The sequence below is a fragment of the Plecotus auritus genome (genome assembly GCF_963455305.1).
Source record: "Plecotus auritus genome assembly, chromosome: 4".
NCBI classification, from domain to species: domain Eukaryota; kingdom Metazoa; phylum Chordata; class Mammalia; order Chiroptera; family Vespertilionidae; genus Plecotus; species Plecotus auritus.
The window spans coordinates 141,138,763-141,150,917 of record NC_137775.1 but is presented as its reverse complement, the minus strand read 5'-3'; the positions used below and the strand labels follow the sequence as shown (position 1 = coordinate 141,150,917).

General features: G+C 39.7%; 1 protein-coding gene and 1 pseudogene across 2 annotated transcripts in view; one reads left to right on the top strand and one right to left on the bottom strand.

Annotated features, from left to right (window-relative positions):
* The window catches only part of CNTNAP2 (contactin associated protein 2), a 1,915,008-nt gene that overhangs the window by 1,138,330 nt on the left and 764,523 nt on the right, over nucleotides 1–12,155 (bottom strand). The gene's annotated exons all lie outside the window — the stretch shown is intronic.
* On the top strand, nucleotides 10,550–10,973 carry LOC308245963 (ubiquitin-conjugating enzyme E2 B-like; annotated as a pseudogene). Its single transcript has one exon. The product of its transcript is annotated as a ubiquitin-conjugating enzyme E2 B-like (transcript).

Below are 12,155 nucleotides of genomic sequence, written 5' to 3'. Positions count from 1 at the left end.
ATATATTGCATTTGAGATTGCACTATGGAATTTAAAGACTACATAGAGAATTTGAGAATCTGAGATGTTAAGGAGGGTTGCATTTTATCCAAGTTTGGTTTTCCAGAGAGGATACATTCATTATTCATGAATAAGTATATGACATAGGGTATTTTCTTTAGGATTCACAGCATCAGTATATAGTGCTTTTTGCACTTTCTTCATTTTCAAGCATATTGAGATTTAAGATATTATCCTACTTGAAGTTTAAAACACTCCCAAGCAATGGCATAGGCATTCCGGATCATTGTCTTGAATATAAAGGCACAAATACATGTGAAATGTCTCCTCTTATTGGGAAAGTTAAGGAATATAGAAGAAGGTGTAGCCCTTGACTTAATAAAAACAACATCTAATATTTATACATCACTTTAATACATAAGTCCACACTGTATTGTTGGTGCATGACAGAAAATTCTAACTCTGGTAGGGATGCTTTTTTTTTTTTTTTCAAGTCAAGAAACTCAGGCTTAGAAGAATGAGAGGGCTTAAGCCACCGGATGCTGAATAGCTAATAAGAACAAACCAGGACAAAGTCATGAACACATCCAATCCAACCCCATCCTAAACTGAGAATCACATTTTCAGCCAGGAATAAAGGTTTCTTTCTTCAGGCACAACACATTTATTTTTGATGTTTGGTATTACATGCTTGAATGTCAAATAGAAAGTTTGATAATTTGTATCATACCACATTTCATTTTTTTTTAATATATTTTATTGATTTTTTACAGAGAGGAAGGGAGAGGGATAGAGAGTTAGAAACATCGATGAGAGAGAAACATCGATCAGCTGCCTCCTGCACACCCCCTACTAGGGACATGCCCGCAACCAAGGTACATGCCCTTGACCAGAATCGAACCTGGGACCTTTCAGTCCGCAGGCCGACGCTCTACCACTGAGCCAAACCGGTTTTGGCTCATACCACATTTTAGACGTTCGTTTGATTTCCAGCCCATGGTAGTATATTTTGCCTTCATAGTGTACTTCCTTCTGCATTTTCATTTCCGTGAATTTTGACAGCATTAGTATTTTCCCTTCTCACACATCTTCCCAAAGCATGCTCCTATTGGAGTCATTAGCAAAAGCTCCTTTGCAGTTTTAATACAAGTAATCAGATGTCTGAAGACACTTTTGCTGGAAGGAAAGAAAGACTGGTCTGCTATGGTGCATATGATGCCATTGTAATTTAACCTAGCTATTAATAACAACTGGAAAGAGCAAAGGGAGGCCAAATATTATAGGCATGGCATTTGTGCAGCTTTGCAAGGAAGCTGCAGTTTAACACTCCCAGGGAGCCACTGGTCTATTCCCCATGGATCCCTGGGGGAAGGGACTGGGCAGTGGGAGAACAGACACATGCCCAGTAAAGTCTGGGTGACACAGGGAAGGTACTTGCCTGTCAGTCACACCTGGAAACAGGTCATTGGCCAGAGTAGGCGTGGCCACTCAAGCACAGGAAGATTTGGGATATTTAATCCTCTAAACAAAGAAGTTCTCTCTCTTGGCCCTCCTTCTCTCATGTTTTCAGGAAACTTGGGACTCTTGTCACAAGGGGTGCACTCTCTTGGCTCCCCTGCATTCGTCCATATGGCTCAGGGCCATGTGGACACCACACATGGACTGATGGACCGCAACTAGCCTGATGCTAAACTGGACCCCACTTCACCATGGAACAGAAATTTTGGACACTGGCTTTGCTTATAACTCTACTGAATCCCCAGCTGCATATCTTTCAGGACTGGATTAAAGAAATTGGGACTTTGGAAACCCAATAATATAATTCCATACAAAGAAAAGTCACTCATTCTCCCTTGTGAGTCTCAGAAAATTATTTTTCTCCAGATATGGTAAGGACCCCATCCCAAGCACTCAGTGGGGAAAGGGATCTTGCACTTCCACTGATAACACATACCATATTAGTAGTAATGCCTACAATGTCATAGGCTTTGAAAAGGACCTTTTTATTTGTTGTTTACATAATTTGACTTTCACATTCACTTGCAGCTTTTCACATAGATATAAAATGGAAGAAAAAAGGAAAGACATACAGCTAATTTTTATAAAATCCCTAAAATTTGGAAATCTACATCAAAATTAAAATGAATTTGAAGCTTTCTTGACTACACAATATCCTTTAAAATTCAACCTTCACTTAGAAAAATGTCACACAATAATATATGCTCTGTGTATACATGTAAACATCAGATTCATCATAAGGTTGAAAAATCAATGTACAGAAGCTTGGGAATTATATGTCGTTGCTATCAAATCTCCTTTTGTAGCTGAGATTTGTATATGTGCTTAGAAGGATAGCTTTATTTTGTTTTGTTTTACTAGCATAGCATTTATGTAACTTGCAAAGCTTTATGCTTCGTAAAGCTAAGAACAATATAATATAATGTTAAACCTATGGTACGGCTTTATGGTCCTATAAATACACAGCAAAGAGTTGGAGCTTTTTTGTTTTATAACATGTTGGGAGTCATTCAGAAGGCACATTCGAATAACCTAAACATCACTGAAATTTTAATAACTGGATATTTTCCACCATGTGCACTAAATAGTTCTTCTAGCCCAAACAATAGTTCGGATGGCCTAAGAGAGGGATAAGCAAACTTTTTCTGTAAAGGACCAAAGAGTAAAAGAGTTAATTTTTTTTTTTTTTTTTTTTGGTATTTTCAGGTCACATAGCTCTCAGTCCCATATCCTCTTTTCTTCTTTCCTGTTACTTTTTTTTTAAACAACACTTGAAAAATGTAAAAACCATCTTAGCATACAGACTTTAAAAGCAGTGAGAGATCTTATTTTCTTTAACAGGCAGGGACCAGAGTGGGCTGTGGGCTCTAGTTTGCCTGCCCCTGAGCTAAGAGAATCTTTCAAATTAATAAATCCTCCCTCAGCCCATGTATGATCCAAGTCTAAAGTCATCAGAAGGCTGTGCAGCCACATGGCACCTAAAAACCAATAACCTTTGGGAAAGCATTCTGTCACCCTTGAAGCATATAATTTATCAGGCCACAGGAAAATACACGGGGATTCAGAAGTGTGCTGCGTGTGACGCATGAGGTAAAATTTCCCCTCAAATTCACTGCTATGGGGTCAAAGATGTAACTTGTGAAGTATTTTATGAAGAGAATAAATATATTTAGTCCTCACTAAAACCTCACATTTCAAAACATCTAAAATAAATTATCACACACCCCTGCAGCAAATGACCAAGACTGTTTATCTTGGTGTGAAGGTTTTATGTAAGGAGGAAAAAATATGACTAAAACATTCAGCCATTGGGTAAGCAAGCCTGGGAGGAGATGTTAGTGCTCCTGAGGAGTCTAGTGCATTGGGGATTAGGTGAGAAAAACAACAACTAAAGAACATTTGCTGAAGTGAGATATCTTATTTTCTTAAAACACAAAATATCTCTGCTGCAACAGGAACACACACTGATACTCCTTAAGTTGATGTCATAACCTGTGGTCACCATAATCACTTTTCTTAAAGTGACATTTTACTTCTAGCTGGGTTTTAAATTTTATTCTCCCCATGTTAACAATTTATATCAAAGTGTAGAGATAGATTTTCCATTTTGCAGCCTTGAGGTGAGTCTCCAGGCTTATGGCCACTCCCTGTTAAGGCAGGAAGGAGAGAAGTACCTTCATACTGTCCTGCATGGGTTACACCCCTGATCATGGGTTACACCTGGGCTCTCTTATCATCCTCTATCTGGCTATACAACACATTCTGCAGGACTCAGCTCAGATGGAGCTTCCAGCCAGTAAGCACATCCCATGACCCTAGCTTGTCAAACCCCGCCATTCTGCAGGGAGCCCATAGCATCCTGTAGTTTTAATTCCCTTTACTCAATAGCAATTACTTCATTATGGTTTTACTAGAGGTCTGGTGCACGAAATTCATGCATGAGGGGGAGGTGTCCCTCAGCCCAGCCTGCACCCTCTTCAGCCTGGGACCCCTCGAGGAATGTCTGACTGTCCTCTCAAAATCCAGGACTGCTGGCTCCCAACTGCTTGCCTGCATGCCTGCCTGATTGCCCCTAACTGCTTCTGCCTGCCAGCCTGATCACCCCTACCCACTCCCCTGCCAGCCTGATCAATGCCAAACTACTCCCCTGCTGGCCTAATTGTCCATAACTGCTCTCCCCTGCCAGCCTGGTCACCCCTAACTGTCCTTTCCTGCATGCCTGGTCACACCTAACTGCCCTCCCTTGCCAGCCTGGTCGCCCCTAACTGCCCTTCCCTGTGGCCTTGTTGCCCCTAACTGTCTTCCCCTGCAGGCCTGGTCATCTCTAACTGCCCTTCCCTGCTGGCCCAGTCACCCCTAACTTCCCTCCCTTGCCAGCCTGGTTGCCCCTAACTATCCTCCCCTGCAGGCCTGGTCACCCCTAACTGCCTTCCCCTGCAGGCCTGGTTCCCCCCAACTGCCTCCCCTGCAGGGCAGGTCACCCCCAGCTGCCCTCCCCTTCAGGCCTGGGTCCCACCCAACTGTCCTCCCTTTCAGGCCTGGTCCCTCCCAACTGCCCTCCCCTGCTGGTCATCTTGTGGTGGCCATCTTGTGTCCACATTGGGGTGGCCATCTTTGACCACATGGGTGCAGCCATCTTGTGTGTTGGAGTGGTGGTCAATTTGCATATTACCTCTTTATTATATAGGATTACCCACTGAATGACTATTTCAGAAGTCTGTATGTCAGTCTTGGATCCAATATTTGGTCCACCATTATATCTGACCCCCTACCTAGTGGTTAGTGTCTAATAATAATAGGTTTACTGCCTGATTAAATGAGTGAATAAAAATGTCCATTCCCACCTGTTTATATTTGATACCTCTGTTATTTCTGCGTGTATCAAAAACCAGGCCAGACATGGGGGAAAAAGTAAGTAGCTAACTATGAATTGATCTATCAAGAAGTCAATAGTCAATTGGTAATATTGATATCAAAATTGATAACTGAACAAACAGATATGTAATATATGGGGAGAATGGAACCAGGGATGGGAGAGAATGGGGACAGATTTTTCACTTTTAAAATTAAATACTCTCTATACTAGTTGATTAATAATACTTATCAATGCTACTTTGATAAAAACCACAAAATATATTTTGTGAGGTTCTGTAAAACTTTGGTTTTAAGATTCCTGGCACACCACACAGATGGCGACGCAATCAGTTGTGAGATTCATCATATCTGTATAAATCATATCTAAGCAGTTGCTTGAAGAAGCGTAAGATGCCTGGTATGGAGCCCAGAAAGAGATATGTTAAATGAGTCCAATGTAAAAGGAACTATGCTTTACAATGAGCAAAGTGTTCAGCAACATCTGTATAAGACAGAGACATATCTCATAAGGAGTTTCCTTCAATGCAGCCCTATGGAAACATTTTAAAACGCAATTCCGTAAACACAGTTTCACAATGGGGACCAAAATGTCAATGCGGATATTCAGCTCTCTGCTGACTAGCTTAATCTGGAAACAGCTCAGAGCATCTAGAGGAAAGGATGGGTGGCATTAATCTCAGGTTATCCTCCATGGACACTGTTTCTCTTCAAATATTGGACACATTTCTATGGCAGTATATTTGAGCTGTACTTGGAAAGTACCCAAAGTACCTCTCTTTCTAAATGTGGAATCAAATGCTTTCATAAGCATAAGATCAAAAAACACAATCCAGTTTTATTTAGGATGAGGGTTAGTAATAGCAAAGTAAATTACTATCTTCAAATTGGGTCTTTTCAAAATGTGAAATTCACTCATTTAGATAGCTTGATACCCCGTGAGATATTAATAAGTTTGATACTAAATGTATTCTCTAATTTGAACATTAATAATGACTTTATTCTTTCTCCGTTTAATATACTTATGCTTCCTACCACTTTTTATATTCTACAGCAAGATTAGTACCCAGTAAATGTTTCTTTGTGATACAGAAAAAGAGCCAAAGTGAGGATACCTCATCTAAAGAAACTAATTTTTTTCTTTTTGAATTCACTTTCATGGAAAAAACAATTACAGTATATTCTTCCATATTTACTAGTTCTAGTTTTCTACTCCCTTCCAATACAAAATTTATCAAATAGATGGTTTGTTCTCTGCATTTCCCTCTTTCTCTGCTGTCTTGAAGCTTCAGCAATTTGTTTACTGCTCTTTTCTTCCAAAAGAGAAATCAGAAAGATCACTGATGGTGACCCAATAAATTGTTTCTTGGCTATTTAATTTTTCTTCAACATTCCCCAGAGTTAGTTATCTTCTTATTTGAGGACATTTATACTTTGCATTTTATTTTATCTCAGACAACTTCATCCTCTTCATTGGATATTATTTCCTGTGGATTATTAAAAATTAGGTTGTTCTCTCTAACCTTTCAAAAGTAAAATCATCCACTTTCTTGTCTTCAATCATAACTCCACAGTATATTTGCTGTCACTCTCTGCTTCCTCCACTGCCTAGGTTTATTTTCGACCCTCAAGGAGCCTGAGTAATGATGGGGCTTACAGATGGATGACTCAGGCTCTCTTGCCCTTGGGGACCTACCTGTTTTCTCTTAATGGGCAGACTAACAGATGGCCACCCTTCTCAGCAGCCTGCCTTCCATGGCTCCAGCTCTTCCTGGTCCCTGATAATATTGTTTCTTTCCTTGTTCTGTAAGCCCTAGGAATGGTAGTGACTTCCCTGTGTTTGTCATTCACAAGAATTCATTATCCCTTGTTCATTCCCTTAAACCTGCCACACTCCTGTTAACTGTCCCTTCACTAAATTCTGTTTAGGTAAACACTTTAGAATGTGCCTGCTTCTGATCAGAACAATGACTGCTATATATGTGTGCAAAATTCCTATGATAATTATAAGCCTATTAATAAAAGCCCAGTGACTGAAATGGTGAAAACGACCAGAGACCAGAATGACCATGGCCCCTTGCCCAGGCCGGCCCCGCCCCCCAGCAGGGACCCCCACCCCGATCCAGGGCCCCCATCAGGCAGGCCAGCCAGCCCCCACCCGTGCACCAGGCCTCTATCCTATCCTATATAATAAAAGGGCAATATGCAAATTGACCCTAATGGTAGAACAACTAGAATGACTGCTGGACCAGTCACTATGAGGTGCGCTGACCACCTCTCGGTCCCTTTCCCTAGCCAGCAGGCTCTGAACACATGATGGCAAATGAGGGACTGGGGGTGGGTGGCAGGGAATGCACGTGACGCCAGGCCAAGGCCCCTGACCCACTGGTCACCCCACACAGAGGGTGACCTATGGCAGGGGCGGGGCTAGCAACTGGGCAGGAACAGCCGACCTCTCGGTCCCTTCCCCTGGTGGTCAGGCACCAATCACCCGATGGCAAATGGGGAACTGGGGGTGGGTGGCAGTGGGGGGTGGGGTGGGGCCAGCTGTAGGCAGCCAGGGAAGATGATCACAGGCCAGGTCTAGGGACCATACCCATGCATGAATTTCATGCACCGGGGCTCTAGTCTCTCAATAATATTATTTCTGAATGTCCTTACAGTATATTCAGTTGGAACTCTCTCTAGAATTCTCCTAATTTTTCAATATCATATTTTTACTAAAATCATTGGTTCTATTAACTTCACCTTCTCCTATGCTTTTCATTATCTAATCTGAGTTACAATTCCTTATTTACATTTACTTCCTTTTCATTTCTATATCCATTTCAGGGTTTAGGGTTTCTTAATTATTTCATACCTGAGATATTATAAAGTTTCCCAGTTCCCTGCCCCACTTTCAATTTTATTACTCTGCAATACAAATATGGTATTGATCATGTCAAAGCCTCCAACTCAAAAATTTTAGGAAATCCAGTAAAGAATTTCTTCTTTACTAGAGTGTGCTACAAAAAGCTATCCTGCTACACAATACCAATACTTATATTCTATCAGGCAGAGTATCCCCTAATTCAAAGGATTTCACTGCACTAGTAACCATAAAACATAATTTTTCAAGATTATAGACATGCAACTTTAACATCTATATTTTTATATATGCTAATCACTAATAATTGAATTATTTTTGTCTGCTCATACCCATCATCCTCTCTTGTACTGAAGTCGACATAGAAAATCAAAGAAAAAAATTACAGATATAAAATTTTATTTTATTTGCAAGATACTCAAACTAATCTTACTCTTTGTATCATCTTATGAGAATAAGTACCCTGATATGAAAATATTTTTATTTAACAATAACCAAAATAGATAAGAAGATTTATGAGATATTTAGTGTAGGCTCTCAATGGTCATGTAAATTGCCCAAAATTGTTTATTCTGTTTCTATGTTCCTTTATTTTCCTTTTTGAATTTCACAGTCTATAGGTATTGGTCAGATCTCAAGAAAAGATCTATAATTTAATTTTTTTCAATCAAACAGTATGAGGTAGTTGATAAGATAGCATCATTTGATCTAAGAGTATAGTAACCACCTGATAAGTTTAGTTTAAGTGAGAAAAAAAACACACAAACCAGAAACAAATTATTTAAAGACAGAATTTAAATTTGCTATAAGGCCAAAGATCTACAGCTTAAATACATATTCACTGGGATAATGGCTATTTTCTGAGAAGCCCATTTACTCTTAGAAATTAAAATATGCTGCACAAGATAAAAAGGTGTATTTTGTAGAAATCACAGAGACCTATATAGATTAGCTGACCGCCACTAATGTCAATGGACTTGACCAAACAATCTTAAAATATCAGGAGAATTTCCACTCTGCCATAGTTGTATAAGGAATGGTTCACTTATACTAGGGTTTGTTTGCATATATTTAGCTTGTCCCTGAATGGTTCAACTAACTTCTGAGCATTCTGTGAAGAGCCCACACATTCTGCTCTCATCTAAAAATACTTCCTTTTCTCTCACAGCCACTACCTTATCAAACCATGAGTAAAAGAAAATTTCCTATTAATATTATCATTTTTATTGCTTTTAGAGACAGAGGGAAGGAGGAACTCACAACCTAGGTATGTGCCCTGACTGGGAATCAAACCTGTGACCTTCCAGTGGACTGGATGACACTCTAACCAACTGAGACACACTGGCCAGGGTAATTTCCTATTATCCTATATAATAAAAGGCTAATATGCAAATAGACCGAACGGTGGAACAACCAGAACAACTGAAAAAACAAACAGCCAGCACTAGTCTGAATTGCTCAGCACCATCAGTGAGTGCGAGCAGTGGCTCCTGGCCCGATCGCCTCTGAGGACTTCTCCACCTCCCACTGCCCCAGCCCCAATGGCTCCGCACTGTCAGTGGGTGCAAAAGGTGGCTGCTGGCCCTGATCACCCCTGAGGGCACCGGCCCTGCTTGCACCCACTGCTGGTGCTGGCCCCAATCGCTCCGCACCATCAGCGGGTGCAAGCGGCCCAGCACTGTCAGTGCGTGGGAGCGGAGGTGGCAGGAGCGGGGCTGCAGGCAGACAGGGGACTGAAGGCTGCGGCGGGAGGGGCCAGGCAGGTGCACAGAGAATGGGCCGAGACCTGCCCCTGTGCCCACCGCAGCCTTGCAGCCCACAGTTCCTTTCAAGGTGCATGAATTTGTGCACTGGGCCCCTAGTTTTTAATAAGTGTGTATTAAAAATGTTCTTTTGAATAACTATTTTAATAAGACTTTATTAATAAAACTACCATAACAATGCAATATGAAAGCATTATCTTTCACTTATGGATCTATCAGAGGAAAAATTACTGAGGATATATTAAGACAAAATAATTCATAAGCCTAATGCTATAGATTTTTAAAACCCTACATCAGATATTTTTCAAGGGATGGATTGAAAAATAAGATATATTAGGCCTTCAATAAGTCAGAGTAGAATCCAAAAGTTGATGCCACACAGTCTGCATTCTCAGAAGACAATGCAGTTAAGTAACATTGACTAAATAATAATAAAAACAAAAATATAAGCTCTCAAAATAGTGCAGGTCTTAATTCTGCCACCAACTAGCTGTGTAAAGTTGAATAAACTTGAACAATGGAGACAAATGGGGACAAATACAACAACAGCTTGGTAAAAAAAAAAATCATATGATAGTTAATAACTACTAAGAACACATTAGTCATAAAAAGAGTAAGATATCAAAAATTGTGACATGTAACAGAAGTAGTATTTAGAGGAAAATTATAGTCTTTTTATTTTTTGTAGGAGAGGGATAAAAGTCAATGACCTAAGCAAAACACTTTAGAAGTTTGAATAAAAGACCAGAATAAATTCAAAAAATGTAGAGTGTATCAGAAAACAATTAAGAAGATAAGAATGAAAATAAATAAAACACAAAGGTCAAGAAAGCCAAAAGATGACCCTCTACAAAGTAAGTAAATTGGAAAATCTCTGGTGAGACTAAATTCTAACCCCCCAAAAAGGGGGGGAAACAACAATATTAGAAATGAAGACAGGCCATAACTATGGATAGAGATTAAAAATAATCTATTTCAGAGATGGACCGAGGGGCAGCTATATGTCAACCCCTCCTGGAGGAGGAGACTCATGTGGGATTTCAAGTGATTGCAAGAGGACCCTGTGGGTGTCAGTGGTGCACCATCTGAAAACAACATCATGCAGTGGAATGCAGTTATATTTGGAAGGGACACCCTTTGACGATGGTACTTTCAAACTAGTAATAGAATTTTCTGAAGAATATCCAAATAAACCACTAACTATTAGGTTTTTATCCAAGACGTTTCATCCAAATGTGTATGCTGATGGTAGCATATGTTGAGATATCCTTCAGAATCGATGGAGTCCAACATATGATGTATCTTCTATTTTAACCTCAATTCAGTCTCTGCTGGATGAACCAAATCCAAAAAGTCCAACTAATAGCCAGGTAACATGACTTTATCAGAAAAACAAACATGAATATGAGAAAAGAGTTTCAGCCATTGTTGAACAAAGATGGAATGATTTATAATAGACAACTGGTCTGTTAATCTTTTTCATCCTTGTTGTGTACAATTTACCTCTCAGTAGAAAGGCTAACAAATTTTAGGTGCCACCGGTTTTAAGGATTCTGCAGAAGAAAAGTCCTTCAGTTTAGAACCTATAAAAGCTTGTGTATCTTGATTAATGTACTTTTTATTGCATGGTGTGAACTAAGTTATTGCTTATATAAATTTGTAATATATCCTGTTTGTATTTTTTTTCCAAGTGTATAATGTTGGTGTGAAGTTTTCATGATAAACTATACATATTTTGTAAATCTAAAAAAAAATAATAATCTATTTTAATACAAGCTTTATGCCAACAAAATTTAAAAGTGAACTGGTCACTATACCACAAACCTGTAACATAACAAACATGACCCAAGAAGCAATATACTTCATAAACAAGCTTTATGAATATTAAGAAAGTAAAACTGACAATTCAAAAATCTTCCCAGTGTTGGGAGACAGCTCCTCAGGCATGGCTTGTTTCTGCACATCTTGTGAGCAAGCTTTCATTGTGGGCTATCTTATAAACATAGTTGCACTGCAAGCAGCTGGGGAGACAGGTATATTGTTCCTTCTGGGGAAGAGGACAGATTTGTTTCTGGTCTAGTACAATATCGTATCTCTCTGGGGCAAAGGTCATGATAAAAGAATGAGGTTTCTGAAGCTCAGGTTTCCTTAGCTTTGTTCCAAATGTCCTGCATGTTTCATGGGTCAGTCTGCATCTTATCCTTTGGTTTTATGGGGCAAGGGGAACTGATATGAATACAAAGCTCATAAGTAAATAAAACAACAAGGAAAATCTTCTGACAATAACCTCTGGTAATTATAATGCTGGGCATCGGCATCGCTAGTAGAAATGCAAAATGAGACAGCCACATTGGACAACAGTTTGGCAACTTCTTAAACATACACAGCAATCCCACTGCTTAAGAAAAATGAAAATCAATCTTCACACAAAGTCTGAATGTGAATTTTTATGGAGCCTTATTCATACTCACCTCAATCTAGAAACCTTCCAAATATCAATCAGCTGATAAATGGATAATAAAAGTGTGGCACATCCATAGCCCGCTGCTCAACTGACTTCCTTCCACAGTCCATCAAGGGCAAGTCCTACTTGGGCTATTTTCTCCCATCTTTTCATTGAAATCCATCTTCCATGT